The 20,354-nt window shown below is 42.4% G+C and overlaps 1 long non-coding RNA gene across 1 annotated transcript in view; it reads left to right on the top strand.

Moving 5' to 3' along the window:
* The window catches only part of LOC117356708, a 59,222-nt gene extending 45,022 nt beyond the window's left edge, over window positions 1–14,200 (top strand). The window contains exons 2-3 of the long non-coding RNA XR_004538701.1: window positions 13,503–13,557; window positions 14,013–14,200. This is a non-coding gene — a long non-coding RNA (uncharacterized LOC117356708). The remainder of the gene's footprint in view (window positions 1–13,502; window positions 13,558–14,012) is intronic.
* Window positions 14,201–20,354: the final 6,154 nt, after the last annotated feature.

Consider the following 20,354-nt stretch of genomic DNA (forward strand, 5'->3'; position numbering starts at 1 on the left):
TGGAAAGCAAAGAAATTTGATCACATTACCCCACTTCTTGAGAAATCCCATTGGCTCCCGGTAGTACACCGAATAACTTATAAGATCTGCCTATTAACACTTAAATCAATACTCCATAAAACCCTGGCCTTTATTGAGCATAACTTAATACCCTATACTCCCGCCCGATCACTTGGATCTATCAACCAACACTTGTTGTTCATCCCTTCTCTGAAATTTATTAATACCCGGAGGCAATACATTTTCGCTGTTGTTGCTCCACAACTGTGGAATTCCCTACCAATATATATAAGGGAAGATCGTCTTATTGACAGATTCAAAAGCAAGTTGAAATGCTTTCTTTTTAAAGATGCTTTTAACTGCTAAGTTTTTTAGAACTTTATCGCCATTTTAATTTCTGATAGACCTCTAGTGTCATCATTTCCCCCCCCCCATCGTTTTTCCCTTATTCTTCTCCTTTACTATCAAATATTGTATTTCTTCCCCCATTTTCCTTTAGGATCTGTTTTTGTACATTGTTTGGTCTATGTTAATGAGGTTGTCTCCCCGTATTGAGAAATGTATTACATGTTTTCAGATTTGCTCATCGCTTTGTATTAAGATTAAGTGATTCATCAAATTTTAATAAAACTTGATAAATGATATTTGATCAGTTCTATGGTTCATGTAAATTCCTGCACCTAGATGTTAGCTAGAACATGCAAAACTCTAGAATACTAAGATACACGCACATATATTGTTAAGCTCTGCCCATGCACATGCTCACTGTCAGAATGCACACTATCAAAACAGGGTGTGTAGTTTTTCACTAATTGGTATTGTATAAGAGGTCATTTACATGTGCCATGAATGCACCAAATTGACTAAAATATAGTTGTGATTTAAACCTGTAACCTTTGGTTTACAGTCCACTGCACTAACCACTAGGCTACTAAATATCACCATTTATGTACCTTCCTGCCATCTAAACTTAAGCAGCACCTCTGCTCCAATTTCTGGGGCTCCGAGGGGTCCCGGGGGGGGGGGGGGGAGGATTCTACAGGCAGGAGCAATGTCTAGTTGCTCCTACCCTGTCTGTTAGCAGCTCCAAAATGGCATCCCCCAGAGGTAGTCTGGCACAACTACCGTTAGGTGCGGCAGACCTTCCATATAAGGAAATATTTCCTTGTATGGAAGATCAGACTCCCTAGCAGTAATTGCACCATTTTGGAGCAGCTGACAGACAGGGTAGGAATGACTGATTATTGCTCTTGCCCAAAGTATCCCCCCCAACCCCAGTGGAGCAGCCCAGATCCCCAAACACCCCAACTTTGAACCACCAATGAAAATGGTATGGTGGGGGAGGGATGGGGAGGATAAGAGCTTTAATTGGTGGGGTTGAGTTGTGTGTGAGTGTGTGTGTGTGTGTGGGGGGGGGGGGGATCCCTGAGCTAGTAGCCCAGGAACATTGGGCTATGGCTTCTAGGCTACGGGAATAAAGTTGCTTACAAGATGGCTCGCAAGCAACATTATTCCTCTACGATGGGATTCAGTAATCTGTGGAACTGGATTCTGAAGGCTGCTGAATCCCATGGTCATTAAGGTGTGGTAAAGTGTGATACTTTTCCACATCATGATGAGTTCCCCCCCTTAATGAAATTAATAACTAAGGATTAGCAAATCTATCCAATAACATGAAAAAGGTGAATTTTGCTTAGTTTCAGTATGACAAAATCACCAGATCTGATAGGAAAAATTCAAGAATAATCTAGGGAAATCTACAACAGATGTCTCAGGATCCAGTTTTGATTTTGCACAGACACATGATTTATTTTGATTTTGCCAGTCAGCTTAAGTGATAATAAAAATTTTATCCATCATGTGTTAGTGACAAGATATCGTAACTTTACAGCTTAATTCACTGCTAATGTTAGCCTAAAAGAAATAAAAGCAAATGACTGCGTAGTAGTTACAGGAAATCATGATGTCAATATTTTCATACTTCAGTAATACAAATATATATTTGTCAAAATCTAATTTCACACATCATTGCAAGCAGTATTAACATATTATAGATAAGAAACAACTGATGCATTAATACAAAGATAAAGGCAATGCAAATAAAATACATGGCAGTTAAAATCATCTTTTAAAGTGACTTAATTATACGTATGTATGTTTTGAAAGAACACTTTCTGAAAAAAAAGGCTAAAATAATAACTTTCTTTTAAGAAGAAATCAAACCCGTCCCCGCCCGTCCCCGGTAGAATCAAATCCGTCCCCACTAGGAGTCAAACCCATCTCCGCCCGTCCCTGCTGGAATCAATCCCGTCCCCGCCCATCACCGCTGGAATCAAATCCATCCCCACCTGTCCCCATAAACTTCTGAAGTAGTTATTTCATTTAATTATGCTACTGAATTAAAGGCTCTGGTAGAGACCATTTACAAATAAGCAAAGACACTTTATTAATTTAGAAATATTAATTGGGAAGAGTACATACTTTGTAAACGGGTTTCTACCAGAGCCACTAATGTAAATATAAAATATAAATACTCTGCTGATGAGGACCCCTAAGCTGAGGATTTCCTCTGCTGTTGGCCAGGGGTCACTTTTGCCAAGCTTGGCAGGCAACAGTAGCATCCCTGAGTCACAGATGCTGGCACCTCAGTGGCTCATGGATGCTATCAGCTAGTGCTGAGCTTGGTGGAGGGGAGTTCTGGCTGTCTCTAGAGGGGGTCCTCTGCTGGCGGTGCTTTGGGATCCCCACCAGCCACAGCAAGGGTCAGCAAGTACTTCAACACTGTAGAAATAAAACCAGAAATGCATTTCTTTTGAATACAATACAAAGACATCTGCTATATACATTTCCCAAAGCTAATATATTTTATTCAATAAATTCCATTTTTTTACCTTTGTTGTCTAGAAACTTATTTTTCCATTTAGTTGGTCCCAGTTTCTTTTTTCCGCTTTCCCATCTTCTCTAAGTTCTTCTCTTGCTGTCCATTGGTTCCTCCTACCATGGTCCAGCATTTATCCCTTTCTCATCTTTCACACCTGCCCACCAGCCCCATGCCCAACATTTCTCTTTCTATCACCCCCTCTCCAGCACATGCCACATCTCTCCCTCCATTCCCTTCACCACTATGTCCAGCATTCCTTCCTCTTGCATCCCTTTCAATCTGTCCCGCTGTTCCCTTTCAATCACATTTCTCCCTCTCTTTTTTTTTTAACCGTGAAATTTTATTAAAAAGTTTTATTCAAATACAAAAGAAAAAACAGAAATCCGAGTACAAAATGTACAACAATTTGGATAAAGAGATAACAAGTCAAAGTGAACAATATCAAATGTACACCAATCCGAGTATTACATATATCTAATATAACCATAAGGGGAATAATAGGAAGAGGTACAAAGAAAAGGGAACTGAAGGAGAAGCATAGAAAACAAGGGTGGTAGGGAGAGAAAGAAGAGAAATTCCCTCAGAGGCCAAAGAAGGAGAAAGATGGAAGAATAGAGATATGTTTAGGAGATATGTATTTGTTAAGAAAATGAAGAAGAGATACTTGATTACATAGAGTTTCTCCCTCTCATCTTTCTCTTCCCTATCATCTGTACCTCCCTCCTTTCCTATGACCAAAAATTATCTTCCATTCCCCGTATACAGGGCAGGATTAACTCTTCAGTGTGTCCTAGGTACACAAATACACTGAGACCCCTAGCTCCAGCCATTCATGGCCCTGCCCTCTCCTAACACCACCCTGGCCCCCACCCATTTATTTACCTGCTTCCTTGTGTATTTATTTATTTGTTTACTTCTACTTGATTTCTTTTATTTCTCTATTTTACAGCACGAGATTCAGCCCCAAGCAGAGGGAGAATCTCATGCTGCAGAGGTTGAGAGAGGAAGAGTCTCTGAGCCCCAAGCAGCGTGAGAAATTCTCCCTCTCGGTGTGGGGCCATTGTTTGAATTTGAAAGCCAGAGGATTTTACTTACAGTACATTTGCCGGCCTCTGCAAAAGTTTTCGGTCTGCTAGTACTGTCTCCCTCCAACTGCTGCCATGTACGGCACACGTGCACCTCCCAAATGGCTCAGCCTGATTCATTCTGGACTCCAAGTCCAGCGAAGCAGAGAAGGGAGAGAAGCAAGCAAGCGTTTATGAAGGGGATGGGGATAGAGGTCACGCTTGCCAATCCCAGTCGCCACATGCTTCTTCGCAGGCAGCGGGCCCTGCACGCTGCTGATGCGAAGCCTTCCCTTCGACATCAACTCTAACATCGGGAGAAGACTTCCAGGTCAGCTATGTGTGGCATGCTGGGAGCGCTGCATGATGAATAGAATAGCCAGCTAGAGTGCAGGAAAAGAGGGCGTGTGCACCAACGAAACTCTCTCCAACCCTGCGTGATCTCTGAGACCATGAGAAGGGTCCTCACGGGATCCCCACGACCCGAGGGGGTGTCCCCATGGGATCCCTGTACCTGAAAGGGGAACCTGCAGGATTCCCATGGGTCCAGCGGGATTCCTGTCGTCCCCGTTCCTGTGCAGCTCTCTAGTGTGTATGGGTGACTGACTGGATGGAACAGTTAACACTAAGCAGAAGTGGTGTAACCTTGGTGGGGGAGGGGAGCCTGGGGGTCTGTGCCCCCTCACCTTTGGCTTGGGTTGCCTCCACTTTAATAGCTGGCGGGGATGCCAAGTATCACCAGCTGAAGAGGTCTCCTCCATGAGTCCTGCGTTGTCTGAGCAGCACTTATGTCAGCAGGCGCACTTTGGCCTCCTTTGCTTGCTCTCTCACTCATACTCAGCTCAGCGACTGAAATGAGCACACACGAGAGTTCTGACATTGGCAACTGAAGTGCACTGCCAATTGAGTGCTGCCCTGGCAGTACGGACTTACAGAGGAGACCTCTTTGGCTCACAGGGCTTACTGAAAAGGTATGATGGGATATAAATAAAGCTAAATTATTATTATTATTCCTGCCATCAAAGGTATGCCTCAATGTTGCAGTTGCAAATGAAAAGGCAGGGTGGAGCAAAAGAGAGATAATAGCTAGCCCTCTCAGTCCACCTTTGCCCCCCCCTCCAAAAAACAAATGTACTTCTCACTATGCCCCTGCTAGGTGGAAGACCAAGGGACTGACTGGAATAGGATGCGTAACAATTGTGGTGAGTGACAAAATGGACGATGATCAATGAGTGGGAGCTGACTGAATGAATCGATGTGGAGATTATGAACGACATGGAGACTGAATTGTTAGTTATAAGTGGCAGAAGAGTGAATGAATCAGGGCTTGACAGGAGGCGCAGTGATTTTGTGGAGGATTTATAAGTGGTGGTGATGGTGAGGGGTGGTTTGTAATGGAGGCTGAGTGAGTTTGGAAGTGAATGCAGAGATGAGTAAAAGAGCGATGTATGTATGAGGAGCATCAGAAGTATAGGGACGCAGAGAGAAAGCGAGTGATTGAATGGAGGAGCTTGTGAATGGAGGGAGCCTCACAGAGTAATGATGAGAACTATAGGCAAATCAGAGCAGGAAGGGGTGATTTCAGATAACAGCAGAGAGGCTTTCAATACTTGGTGGCAATCTTTCACTCTCCCAGTTTTTCTACCTTCTTTTTTAGCAGGAAGGCCTAGGTTTCCTCTGAATGGGATATCGACCTCTTCCAGCCTCTCACTTCTTCAACAGGTGGACTCGGGCTCCCCATCTGCTATAACTTCAGTTTTCTCTGTGGTTCTTCTCACTTCAGCAGGTAGGCCCTGCTCTCTGTCTGCCACAGTGATCAACTGTCTTATTCATCCTGCATGACAGTCTAAATCAGTAACTAGTCTTCATTAATTTTAAGCTGGGGACATTTATAAATCTAGGAGAGCCACCTGATATCTTCTTATGCAGAGCCACAACACTGCTGACCAGGGTGTGTAAGTGGCATTCATCCCCACCAGCCCACCTTCAGACTCCAATGGGTGGTATCTTCAAGGTTGTCAGCATTTCCAAATACATTCTTTTTTTGTCTATTGAGAACATAAGAATAGCCTTACTGGGTCAGACCAATGGTCCATCAAGCCCAGTAGCCCATCCTCACGGTGGCCAATCCAGGTTACTAGTAACTGGCCAAAACCCAAGGAGTAGCAACATTCCTTGCTACCAATACAGGACAAGCAGTGGCTCCCCCATGTCTTTCTCAATAACAGACTATGGACTTTTCCTCTAGAAAATTATCCAAACCTTTCTTAAAACCAGATACACTCTCTGCTCTTACCACAGCCTATGGCAACGCATTCTTAAGACATTTGGCTCTTCCCCCCCCCCATCCATCCACTTTCTCCTTTCTGTCCTGAGCTTGGGTTGAGAGGTAGAGTAGTATAAAAGTAAAACAGAAAGCCAATGGGGGCTGCCACAGAGGTCTCCTGGGGCTGGGCCTTGCATTGAAGAGCATTAGTCTAAATATTCAGCCAGTTTTGCTTCAGTGAGGCCTGAAGATTTCTATAAGCAAAGATTTGAGCACATGTTAGATTGAAAGCAGCAAAATTCATTCACTTTCCATATAGCTTATAACTTTAGCTAGCACTGACCAAAAAGTAGGTAAAACTTTTTATATGGATAATTTATCTATATAAAGCTATACTTATATATACAGCTCAGAAACGTATGTATTTCCCCACCAGTAAATATGTCTGTTTGTGTATATCTTGGCATGGCTAGTCTTCTAATTTGGGGGGAGGGGGAAGAGATAAACTGGAGAGCCACTCATTCCTTCCCTCCCTTCCTGCTCCTTGGCGCACCAAAAATAATACCTTTCCTGGCAGAGATCCCGAAGCTTCCCCAGCCAAACTTCATCCTTGTGCTGCTGCAATACAGAAGTCTGCGGCGTGCTTCCAGCCTCCGAAACTTGGACTTCTGATGCATGTTCAGTTCTTGTGCGAATTGCGCATAAATGGGTTCTGGCCGCAGTGTTCCCTCTAAGGTGAGCGCATGAGCGATCGCTCACTATTTTCAGTGGCGTCGCTCATGCTTCTTCTGGTGTCGCTCACTCGAGCGGAGGTGAGAGGAAGCGGCGGCGGTGGCGGTCTGCCCTGCTCGCCTAAGATGCAGCAGCGGCGGCTCCTTTCATGATCCCCGCAATCAGTGGCGTACTAAGTGGGGGGCGGTCTGCCCCTTGTTCTCATTGGTGTAACGCCGGCCCTGCAGCTCCGGACTTCCCCACACCTGCCCCCCCTTCGGATCGCTATTATTTTAAATGTTATAGCGGCGGCGCTGTATCCATCAGTGGAGACGTCTAACTTCGGCTTGCCCCGGAACTCTTACTGCAACAGTGACTTCCTGTTCCTGCCTAGACGGGCTGCTGCTGCAGTAAGAGTTCCGGGGCAAGCCGAGGTTAGACGTCTCCACTGATGGATACAGCCCTGCGGCTATAACATTTAAAATAATAGCGATCCGGGGGGGGGGGGAGAGAAGGTGGGGGGAAGTCCGGAGCTGCAGGGCCGGCATTAGAGGGAGTAAGAGTTGATGGTGCCGCAGGGTCCCGCGGGGGGAGGGAGGAAGGAAGAAGAGGAACCGAAGCATGGCAATTTTGGGGGAGCAGGTGTGGGGAAGTCCAGAGCTGCAGGGGAGAGTGTTGCGGTACCCAGCTGGAGGGAGAAGGAAGATGAGGGAGGGAATGAAAGGAGATGCCAGGGCTTGGAGGGAAGGAGGAAGGTATGCCAGACTAAGGGAAAAGGAAGGGGGAGATGTGAGAGCATTGAGGGGGAGGGAAAGATGGAAGAAAAGGAAAGGAGAGAGATGCCAGAGAATCAGGGAAGGGAAGATACCAGACTATGGGGTGCGAAGGAAAGAAAGGAGAAGAGAGAGATGCCAGAGCATAGGGGATGCGGTGGTGACAGAGAGAAAAAAATGGAGAGGTGGCAGAGCTGGCTGGCTTTGGGAGTGGGCAAAATCTGGAAGGCAGTGGGGGGACATAAGAAGGAGGCACTGGGGGCACAAAGGACACGGGAAGGAGGCACTGGGGGCACTATGGACACGGGAAGGAGGCACTGGGGGCACTAAGGACATGGGAAGGAAAGAGGGAGGGAATAGAAAGGGACAATTGGGCCTGAGTGCAGAAAGAAAGAAAGGATACACAGTCAATTAATAGATGTCCCCTTTTGATGAAAAAAATAAATGGTCACGTTACCACTGACTTACTTTCTCTACAGCAGAGTCAGCATCCGCGCTGAGGTGCAGGAAGGTCCCGTGTTGATTCGTCTGCTGGCTCTGCTCTGGAAGAAGTAAGTTACGTCGGAGGGGGTAGACCCGGAAGACGCAGTCATTGTGGGACTTACGTCTGCCGAGTCCACCCCCTCCAACGTAACTTACTTCTTCCAGAGCAGAGCCAGCAGACGAGTCATCGCGGGCCCTTCCAGCATGCGGCTGCTGAGTCCGCTCTAGAGCAAGTACGTCAGAGTGGGGTGGATTGGCAGCAGGCAGCTGCAATCATCGCAGGACCTTGCTGCATGAAGGGAGAGAAAGGAGCAGGACTGCTGGAATGGAAGAGTGGTGGAGGGAAAGAAAGGGGGCAGGGTGGTATGGAAGGGTGGTGCTGATGGAATTGATGTACAGAGAAAGGGGAGAGACATAAGGGGGAAGGATATTGGAGGGAAAGAAAGGGGGAAGATGCTGATTGAAGAGGGGTGGATGGAGGGAGAAAGGACAGACATTGGATGGTAGTGGGGAGCCTATGCTGGATGGAAGTGCAGATGGGAGAGATAAGGGAGCAAATGCCAGAAGGAAATGGGAGGAGAGAAAGGGGAGCAGATGCTGGATGATAAGTGGACAGAGAGAGGAGAAGGTACTAGATGGAAGGGTTGAAGAAAGATGGTGCATGATGGAAGGAGGGGATAAATAAAAGGAGGACACATGATGGAGAGAAAAGGATTGAGTTAGGGAAACACTGGAGGGGTGAGGGAAAGAGGTGGCAAGCTTTAGGTAGACAGTAAAAAAGGACATTGATGAGAGGGTAGTAAGAACATAATCTAGACAGATGCAGAAAATAAATTGAAAAGGGAAATGAGGGAAAAAAAGGGAAAGGGATTGCAGAAGAGAGGTGTGGGAGAGGGAAGGAGAGGAGAGAGATGCCAGACCAATGGGGGTGAAAGGAGAGATGGAACGGGGAGGCATACAGTTTCTGGAAGGGGCATAGAAGGAGAGAAGATGCCATATAGGGGAAGAGAGACGGCAGACAGTGGATGGAAGGAAGAGAGTTACAAGAAGATGAGGAAAGCAGAAACCACAGAAGACAAAGGTAGAAAAAAATTTATATTTATTTATTGCTTTAGGAGACATGTGTCACTGTTTCTGTGAACAAAACTTAACTTAGGTTAGCCACCATTTTCTTCGCATAAAGTTCCTCAGAATGCATTCTGAGGAACTTTATGCGAAGAAAATGGTGGCTAACCTAAGTTAAGTTTTGTTCACAGACCCGATATTTTGTGCACTTTTTTGTTTTGATTTTCAGCATTATGGCACTGTTTCTGTGAAGCATTGTATGCAGAGTCCAGCTTCTTGCTGGTTCAATTTAACCTTTGTCTATGTATTTCTATTTTATCCCCCCTTTTACAAAACTGTGGAGTGTTTCTTAGCACCAGCCGTGGTGGTAGCAGCTCTGATGCTCAGAATTTTATGAGCATCAGAGCTGTTACCTCCGTAGCTAAAATCCACACTACAGTTTTGTAAAAGAGGGAGGGGTTAGTTTGTGATTACATATTCCTTACTAGGCGAAGGTGTTTTCTGTGTTCTGTGTGTTCGAAAGACATGGTTTTCTGTTAGGATTGACGGTGTAGGATTGATCTGTGCTGGTCTGGCTTGTTTAGTTTTACAATGGGTGTATTGATGTACTGTTCACTGCAATATGTAAGATGCTGCCTTTTCCTAGGTACTCATGTGTGACGTGTGGTTTGTTACTAAAAATCATGTTTTTCTTACAGATGGGGGGGGGGGGGGTGCCAAAAAATGATGTGCCCCGGGTGTTACATATGCTAGGTACGCCACTGTATGTAAAGATGCCAGAAAGCTGGCGAAGCAAAAACTTTAAGTAAATTGTTATTCTTCTAAGTTTTGAGTATTTAACCCTCCCACAATCTAACGGGCACTCGTTTCAAGTTTCAAGTTTATTGAGATTTTGATTTAAACGCAATATCAAATATTTTCAATGTGTATAACAAAAATAAATTTTGGAAATAAATAAAACCATTTGAACAATAAACATACAAACATATCCATAGATGATTAAAAATACATAAGGAGTACAAGGATAAACTACATTTGTTTAAAAATGCATCCTCCGTGCCTGCTCATAAATTTGTGGAATATGTAACTTGTCGCTCATGCATATTTTTTTTTGCACACACCTCATCAATCCTTAGAGGGAACATTGGTTCTGGCATCAGTGGATGGAGGCACACCACAAACTTCTGTACTTCACCAGAGCGATAAGGGATAAGAGCAGCTCACCAAAAAAAGAAAAAAAAATTTTGGCTGGCAGAGCTTCAGCACCCGCACCCCACCAGACATTTAATGGGAGCTGCATGTTTGGACGGGGTCTGAATCCAAAGTGAGGGCCCAGACCCTCAGGATCCCTCATGGCTATACCACTGTTTAATATACTGTACACTGCTTTGGATAACAATTTTTCAAAATGGCAGTTAATGTATTTTAATAAATATATAAATAGCTATAAAAATGTTAGCACAAAAAAAAACCAAGAAAATTTCAAATGGTCAGAGAGCTTCCTCAATACTCCTACCTTCATTTTCTATCCATGTATTATTCAATCAATAAATGCAATCTTCCTTCCGTGCTTTTAGCTTAATTTATAATACCAGAGATACTTTTCATATTATTTATTTTTCTGAATGAATTATATCATATAACAGCCCTTTTCTCATTTACCCCCTCCCCCTTTTATGAAACCATAGCACATTTTTTAGCGCCATTTATGGCAGTAACAGCTCCGATGCTCACGGCTGGCGCTAAAAACTGCGCTACAGTTTTATAAAAGGGGGCTACTTATTTATTTGAGCAAAATGATGTGGTAGCCCTGTCAGTCCACTTTTAAAGGTAATATATAGAAATAAAACAAAACATAAATGAAATAAGGTGATATTTTTCTATTAGACTAACAATGTATTTTTGATTAGTGTTCAAAGGTAACCCTTCTTCTGATCAGAAATATGGAAATGTTGACAAATACCAGAATATATAAGTGAAACATAAAAGCATTCTAATGTCAGTCTCACATGAAGAGGGAAGAGTGGAAGTGAGGTGAGAAACTGGGGAGCTGGGTGGGTGAGATGGATGGGTGATAATAGGGTGGCAAAGCAGCATAATTTTGTGGTTTGTAATGCAGTAGAAAAGTTTTGTCTGGTGGGTGAATTGTCTTAAAATTTGGTTTTATAACCAATGGTTTTAAAAGACAACTATTTAAAAATTGTACCTGGGAGTGGGAGTTAGCTGTTCATGGCCATATTGGGCTGATCAGTGGCGCAGACAACTGGAGAGGAGCCTTGGGAGAGACGCTGGCTTTGCCACTATAATGGAGTGTCTTGGATAGTCGCTCCATATGCATATGATGTCATTGCTTATAGGTGGGAATGACATCACAAGTCATGCCTGCACAGGAAGCCTGAGGTAAGCTGGCAGTCCAGAGAGAGGGGGAAAGGGGATTTTATTTAGAACTCCAGGGTCCTAATTAATTAATTGGTGTCAGTGGGGCAGGACAAGAGCCAGTTTCAAGTGGCATTAAAGGACTGCTATTATCCAATGATTGATGTGATTGAGCAACTCTGCATGCATGATGGGGAGAAATGGCTCAGGCATTGCTGGGAGAAGGGGACATCAAATAGTCTGTTAATGGTGCGAATTTTCACCCATGTGTAATAAGGTCCGCATTCTATAACCAGTGCCTAAATTTAGGCATCGGTAGGTGCCCTGCCAATGGTTAGAAACGGCAGGGTTGAAGCACCTACCGAGCCTAAATTAAAGGCGGCTAAAATGGCTGCTGGAATCGTAGTTAGCTTGGCACTTTAGATCGCCTAACATCAAAGTAGGCATGGCCAACACCCAAAGTGGCGTTAAGTGGTGTAGTCCATTACCAGGCCATTTAAACCAATCAAAAACAATTTGCACAGGGAACTGATTTAGGCATCGCTGAATGTCTGTGATTAAGGCGCCTAGTGGCACTTAACCTAGGCACTGTTTATGGAATCAGGCCCTAGTTCATTAGTGCCCCCAGGGCAGGATTAATTCGTCGACGGCCCCTAGGCACAAAATTACACTGGGCCCCCTGCCCCGCCCCACCCCACCCCACCATGCGCCTAGGCGGAAACAGGAAGCTGCGTCAGAAGGAAGCTTTGGGCATGCAGCACCGCTTGCAAAATTACAGTTCCCGTTGCCTTTCTTACCCTCGTTGTTTGCTTGTCTTACTTTCTGTCGATGGGGGGGGAGAGGGCTATCGCCATTTATAAAAAACAATGTTTATGCCATCCTTCATGGCCCCCTGACCATTTCGGGCCCTAGGCACTTTCCTACTGGGCCTATTGGTTAATCCTGCCCTGAGTGGCTGTCCTTAATAACTTCTTGAAAATAGAAAGATTGATTGAGGGAAGGAGGACCAAAGCTTTTCAAATATAGAGCTCCTTTTATCAAGCAGCGGTAGAGCCTTTTACTGCGGGCTAGCAAGGTAAATGATCCAGCGCTCATAGGAACTGAATGAGTGTCGGAGCATTTGCCTTATTGAGCCGCGCTAAAACGCTCTACCGCTGCTCGATAAAAGGAGCCCATAATGATGAGATCTTTATGCCTTGGCAGTTCTTTAGATAAATTACAAATTTTTGAAAATTACTATAGTTAGAAATAAAACAAAACAAATGAAATAAAGTGATTTATTTTCTTTTGAACTAATGTATTGTATTTTTCTTTATTAGTTTTCAAAGTAACCCTGCATTCTCCCCTCCCCCCCCCCCACACACACTTTTTTACTAAAGCCCAGAGAGCTAAATGCTCTGATGCTTATAGAAACCTCTACCGCTGCTTAGTAAAAGTGGACCAACATGTGATAATAATTTACAGGTTAATATGCTTTACTATTCCTATAGAGTCAACACAGACATTCTCTTGTTTTCTGTTCTGAAAACCTGGGTACTATTGGACTCATTCCGTAAACAAAATGATATTTGTCTGAAATTGACTCTTGCTTCTTGATCTCTTTTACCCCCCTCTTCTATTAAACTCCGCTAGGAGCATCGGGAGCTGCAGGGGCCTTTCAGCGCGGCTCTCTGTGCTAAAAACTGCTAGCGCAGTTTGATAGAAGAGGGGGTTAGTGTTTCGATTATATAAAATAAATACTTTTTTGGTAGTTAACATATTGTTACTGTTTGGTTTTTTTTTCCTACGATCTTTGCGCTCTGAGAATTTGGCTCTGCTGAAGACAACTGTGAACCCAAAGTTAGTCGACACTGACAAAAAGACTTTTTTTTTTTCCTGTGCAGGAGCTAAGATCTGGAACTCTTTGGTAGGACAGATAACGGAACTGTTGCGAGAGGGGTATGTTTAGAAAATTATTTAAAACACAATTATTTGTTGATGCTTTCTTTTAGGGCTCTTTTTACTAAGGTGCGCTAGCGTTTTTAGTGCACGCAAACCCTGCGCTAAACAAAAAATACTAACGCAAACGTTATGGAGGAGTTGTTTAACATCTTTACAATATTCTGAACTTTGTTTGTATTATAATGATATCAAGGGTGTATTTAGACTATTAAATATGTATAGTTGGCTAAAAAAACAGCCGCGCAAGAATATGAATAATAAATGAGTTACCCCTTTATAACGCATGCGCGGCGTACGAACTGTGCAAGCGCCATTTTCTGCCTAAAGAAGCAAGAGCAGAGCTGCCCAGTAAGTTACGTCTTCTATATTATATTATATCACAGGTTTATGGTAGAATTTATGTTTATGGTTAAAATTCACATTTACAACTACGTCTTTTTAAATGTTTTTAGCTAATCTATGACCCCTGAAGAAGCCGAAGTCCCGGCGAAACGGATCCCGTTGGGCTGAGACAGCGCCTTAAGATAAGTGCTGTCCTTTATATATTGGATAAAACTTTAACTTTAGCACTTTATATTTATTTATTTATTGTGCACGTAGCATGAACACTTGAAAAACAGTACCCGATGAATGATATCCATACACCTGTAATAAGCTGTTATAAGAATCACTTGATGATTTAACAGCACAGGTATCTGAGGGTACAAAAAAAATGACTGCTATAAACCTATGCTTTCACAAGTCTTTACATTGTTGCCATATAGGAACTATTCTGAACCCTGAGGAAGATGTGTTAATTTGCTAACTATCCCCTCCCTTAAAATTATAAATACTCGACGACAGTTGATCTTTTCAGTTACAGCTCCCCAAACCTGGAATTCCCTCCCTAGCCATTTAAGGGAAGAAACTAATATAGAAAAATTTAAAAGTACAGTGGTGCCTCGCATAACGGACGCCTCGCACAGCGAACGCTGCGCATAACGAACTTTTTGTCTTGCTCCCTATAACGAACTTCGTTTCACACAACGAAGTCGCCCGAGGGGCCCGGGGGGGGGAGGCGGAACTACTCTCGCCGCTTCCTAATATGAGCCGGGAACAGCAGCACCCTCCTGTCTGAATGCAGTGTTCCATCATCTCCCTCCACCTTACCTTAGATGCTGAGTTTTCCGGCTTTCTTTTTCGGCCAGCCACACACTTTCAAAGAGCAGCACATGCGCGCATGCTCTGTTGTTCAATCTTCTCCTCTGACGCAACCGGAAACCGGAAGTTGCAGGAGAGGAGAACATTGATCAACTCCAGCAGCTGCGCGTTCACAGCTTTTTGAAAGCGTGCGGCTGGGTGAAAAAGAAAGCTGGCAAACTCTGCATATAAGGTGAGGTGGAGGGAGGGAAATGTAGGGCTGCAGAACGAATTATTTTGTTTTACATGTATTCTTATGGGAAAACGCGTTTCACACAACGAACTTTTCGCATAACAAACTTGCTCCTGGAACGAATTAAGTTCGTTGTGTGAGGCACCACTGTAAACTGAAGACTTTTCTCTTTAAAGATGCCTTCATAAACTAATCATAAGAGGCTTTTCCACACTAACCTTTTAGTCTTTGAACTAATTTTATTTTTCTTTTTACAATTTTTGAAATCTTAATTTTTATTTTTTTATTACTCCCCTTTCCTTACGTGTTCACCTTACTTGTTTCTTCAACTTCTACACAAATTGTAACTTTTTCCCATCTCTTCCCTATGTTTCTAGTCTTGTTAAATTTGTCAATAGTCTTGTTAGTCTTATTTACTGTATTATCCCCCTTATATTGTAATTTTATCAGCATGTACATCGCTTAGAATTTAGATTAAGCGATTAATCAAATTATTATTAAACTTGAAACTTGAAATCATAAAGATGAACCACATTAAAACAATGTTTATTGATCAAAATAAATACTTGGCATCAAGTACATTGTTTCTGCAGTATTTCTTTTTGGTTTTCTGTTACAGTCCCGTTGGATTCCTCCCTTTGTGCATATACTGTCAACCATACATAAGAAAGACAATTCCTTTTTTTAACTTTTATTTATACAATCAACCAGTTGGCCAATAGTACACCATCAAATTTCAACTGAACAATATACACATGTAACTGAAAACACACCCCATTGGTCGCTTCTTATCCAGTGGGGAGACCACATGCCAGGAACCTGTTGTGAGTCTCTTTGGGCTAGATTCACTAAAGTCCACAAATCGCTCAGATTCGTGTCTTATCCGTTTCTGAGTCATTCTGGCCAATCGATTCAGTAAAGCTCGTCCATGCAAATGATCAAATCGTAAACACGCCCCAATTCACACACACGTCTCGCTGTAACATCGATCGACGCACATGTGCATTATATCATAAGAACATAAGCAGTGCCTCTGCTGGGTCAGACCAGAAGTCCATCGTGCCCAGCAGTCCGCTCACATGGTGGCCCATCAGGTCCAGGACCTGTATATTAATCCTCTATCTATACCCTTCTATACCCTTTTCCTTCAGGAAATCATCCAATCCCTTCTTGAACCCCAATATCGTACTCTGTCCTATCACACCCTCTTTACATTGTTGCTACTTAGTTGAATGACTTGTTTACATTGCTCACTAATTGAGTGTTTCCACTTTATACTGCAATGGCTACAGATAGATGGACTACTGTGTTCAGTTTTCCTTCTGAAAAAGTAGGCAAAATACTGGATGTTGCCACCCAGTTTGATTTATCTTCTACCACTGACACACAACCAACAGCTTGGGTAGAGTTAAACAAATCTTTTAAATCAGTGGTCAGCATGGAAGTAAATAGCGACCTATTGATAGAATATTGTAAAAAAGAGCGTATACCTAGGGGACTTAGGATTCAGAAGGCCCCTCAAATCTTCAAAGAAGATCAAGATAGAAACTTGGAATAAGATCCTAAATAAATGCGCCTTGGATTTAATGATTTTAATCATTGAAAACAGCAAGAATGCCATTAATGAACAAAAGAAAAAATTAGATGCAGACATATATCAACTTAAGGATTCTTTAGCAGAATCAGAATTTCTTGATAAATTTAAAAACCTAAATGAAAGTATGGAGAAATTCAGGGAAAACCTTAAAAGAAATAAACTCCGCAAATTTAAACGCGATGAATTTGATTATGCAAATAATAAAGTTTATACATGGATGTATAATGTTAATAAAAATAATGACAACAGAGATATATCAACTTCAAATTCATCTCTTTCATCCATGTCCACTAGCGGTGAAAATCAATCTAATTTTTTACGGAAAGGACAAATGCCAAGAAGAGGTCGTACAAGAGGAAGAAGAGGGTCAATAAGAACGAGACCGAACACACGGTCTCAAACCCAAATGAACCAGTGGTGATTAATTTATCTAAACATGTATTAACCCCCGTAGAATCAAAAATTTTGACCTACGGGTTATCTTTTGTACCATCTACACATTTTGATATGTTCCAGCTAAATGTTGACTTAGAGAAGCTTATAAGAAAACTGCAGTTGAAGATTTATTTTAATGCTTCCCCTTTTTTACAAGAACGGACTATAGTGAATCCAAAAAGCACATGGACTCCGCCAATACCTTTAGATCCACTTGTCAATGCGTTTAAAGCATGTATCCTAAAAGATGTACAACACTGGTACGATAACAGCGGATACCAGTTTAACAACTTAACTAAAGAAGAAAGACAGGCAGTTAGATCCCTAAAAGATGATAAAAAATGAATTATCAAGAGAGCCGATAAGGGCGGAGCAGTGGTGCTAATGGATTATGAAATGTACAACACTGAGATCACACGACAATTACAAGATGAGGAAGTTTATGTCAAGTTACCCCTTGACCCGACTAAAAGACTGCAAAGAACGATTTGTAAATTAACAGGTGAAGGTCTCAAGGAAGGATTTCTAACACATAAAGACCATAAATTCTTAAATGTTAAATTCCCCATGACCCCTGTATTTTATACGCTTCCTAAAGTACATAAAAATTTGGACGTCCCACCGGGAAGACCTATAATGTCTTCTAGGGGTTCTTTACTTGAACCCCTATCTATGTTTGTGGATGAATTTCTTAAGGCTGAAGTACAACAGACTAAATCTTTCATTCTAGACTCTAGAGATCTAATAGTAAAACTTGAATCTATTCCAGCAGAATGTTTTCCTTTCATGATTGTAACACTGGATGTTACGGCACTCTATACATCTATACCCCAAGATGATGCTTTAGCCATTCTAAATAAAATTTTTGATAAAAGACCTAGGCCACAATCTATACCATCAGAATTTCTTTTGAATATATCAAGACTTGCAATGAAAGAAAATTTTTTCATTTACAATGACAAATTCTTTAAACAAAAGAAGGGTGTAGCTATGGGAGCTACATTTGCCCCTTCAGTGGCAAACCTTCATATGGCCGATTTTGAATTGGTGTGGCTGGACAACTCTCCATTTAGCATGCAAATCATAAAATGGTATAGATTCATAGATGATGTCCTTCTTCTATGGAAAGGTACTGAACGAGATCTCCAATTCTTTTTGAAATGGCTTAACAGCTGTGATGATAATATCCAATTCACAGCACAATATTCCCAAGATAAAATAAATTATCTGGACACACTAGTGATTCAAACAGCTGACCATTTTGAATTTGATTTATACAGAAAAGCAACGGACAGAAACACATTCCTGGATTTCCGTAGCTGTCGCCCTGCAAGTCTGAAAAAGAACTTGCCATTCTCTCAATTTTTAAGACTGAAGCGGAATTGTTCTAATAAAAAAGATTACAACAAACATGCGAAGCTTCTGATCCAAAAATTAGAGCACAGAGGCTACCCAAGAAACGTATTAAAAAATGCATACAAGAGAGCCAAGTACTATCATCGTGAATGGCTATTAGAAAAACAAGAGAAAGAACATAAAGAACAAAATAAGGATAGATTCACATGTGTGCTCAAATATTCCACTGCAGGTAGCACTGTAGCTAATATTATCAGAGAGAATTGGAAGATCTTGAAGACTAGCCCGGTGTTTGAAAATACAGATTTACAGATTGCTTTTTCAAGGGATAAAAATTTAAAAGAAATACTTTCACCAGCTGTATGTCCTCTGAATACCATAAAAACATCTTTACCAAATGGATTCTTCAAGTGTGACAAATGTAATATCTGCCAGATTACCATACAACAGAAAGAATTCATAAATCCTAAGAATGGACAATTACATAAAATTAAACATTTTTTAACATGCTCTTCGGACCACATTATTTATGCTTTTATCTGTCCATGTAAGAAATGGTATATAGGAATGTCAGCTAGGCCCTTTAAAATAAGGATGAGTGAGCACAAGTCTAATCTAAAATGTGGTAGATTGACAGCTCCACTCGCAGAGCCCTGTAACCAGCAACAACATACATTTACAGAGTTGAAGTGTTTTTGTTTTGATAAGAATATGAATAATTAATGAGTTACCCCTTTAAAACGCATGCGCGGCGTACGAACTGTGCAAGCGCCATTTTCTGCCTAAAGAAGCAAGAGCAGAGCTGCCCAGTAAGTTACGTCTTCTATATTATATTATATCACAGGTTTATGGTAGAATTTATGTTTATGGTTAAAATTCACATTTACAACTACGTCTTTTTAAATGTTTTTAGCTAATCTATGACCCCTGAAGAAGCCGAAGTCCCGGCGAAACGGGTCCCGTTGGGCTGAGACAGCGCCTTAAGATAAGTGCTGTCCTTTATATATTGGATAAAACTTTAACTTTAGCACTTTATATTTATTTATTTATTTATTGTGCACGTAGCATGAACACTTGAAAAACAGTACCCGATGAATGATATCCATACACCTGTAATAAGCTGTTATAAGAACTGTTTGATTGGGCATCAGTAGGTGCCTCCGGAGACGCAATTAAAGTCAAAGATAGGTGCCGGAAATGTAGGCCTGGAAAACCCTGGCCTATTTTTCCGGTGCCTATATTTGCCAGAGGTGTGATTCTCTAACTGGTGCCGTCATGTGATTGACATGCAATCAGTGGCCGCTTTTAAGGCAAGCCACCGACAAAACGGAACCGGCCTTTGGGCCTATTTTTTTCAAAGCTGCGGTATTGATTTTGGGTTCATAGACAACGGCGTGAAAGACAAAGGCGCGCGCCGACAACTGAACGCAAGACGGAGGCGCGCGCAGAAGAAAATTACAGTTTTTAGGGGCTCCAACGGGGGGTTTTGTTGGGGAACCCCCCCCACACTTTACTTAATAGACATCGCACCGGCGTTAAGGGGTGTTTGGGGAGTTGTAACCCTTCACATTTTACTGTAAACTTAACTTTTTCCCTAAAAACAGGGAAAAAGTAAAGTTTTCACCCCCCACAACGTCCCACAACGCCCCCTCAACGCGGCGCGATGTCTATTAAGTAAAGTGGGGGGGTTCCCCCCAGGCCCCCCCGTCGGAGCCCTAAAAACAGTAATTTTGAGTGGCGCGCGCCTCCGCGCTGTGCTCAATTGTCTGGGCGCGCCTTTGTCCCGGCGCGCTTTTGACCCGACACCTTGATTTTGTGCAGCAAATGTGACGCTGCCCATTCAATTCTTATTGGCTGCATATTTATTGTATCAATGCATTGCAGGTATAGACTCCAGAGAGACATATATGCCATCTGCCTAAGCTGACAGTTGGTGGAAAAGGATCCCTGTTAAAATCCTTTTATGTTCAAATTTAATCTTATGGTGGTTAGTAGAGGTTTCAGTGCTATGTTGAAGAGAGGAGGTGACAATGG

This window comes from Geotrypetes seraphini, chromosome 3 (assembly GCF_902459505.1).
Source record: "Geotrypetes seraphini chromosome 3, aGeoSer1.1, whole genome shotgun sequence".
NCBI lineage: Eukaryota > Metazoa > Chordata > Amphibia > Gymnophiona > Dermophiidae > Geotrypetes > Geotrypetes seraphini.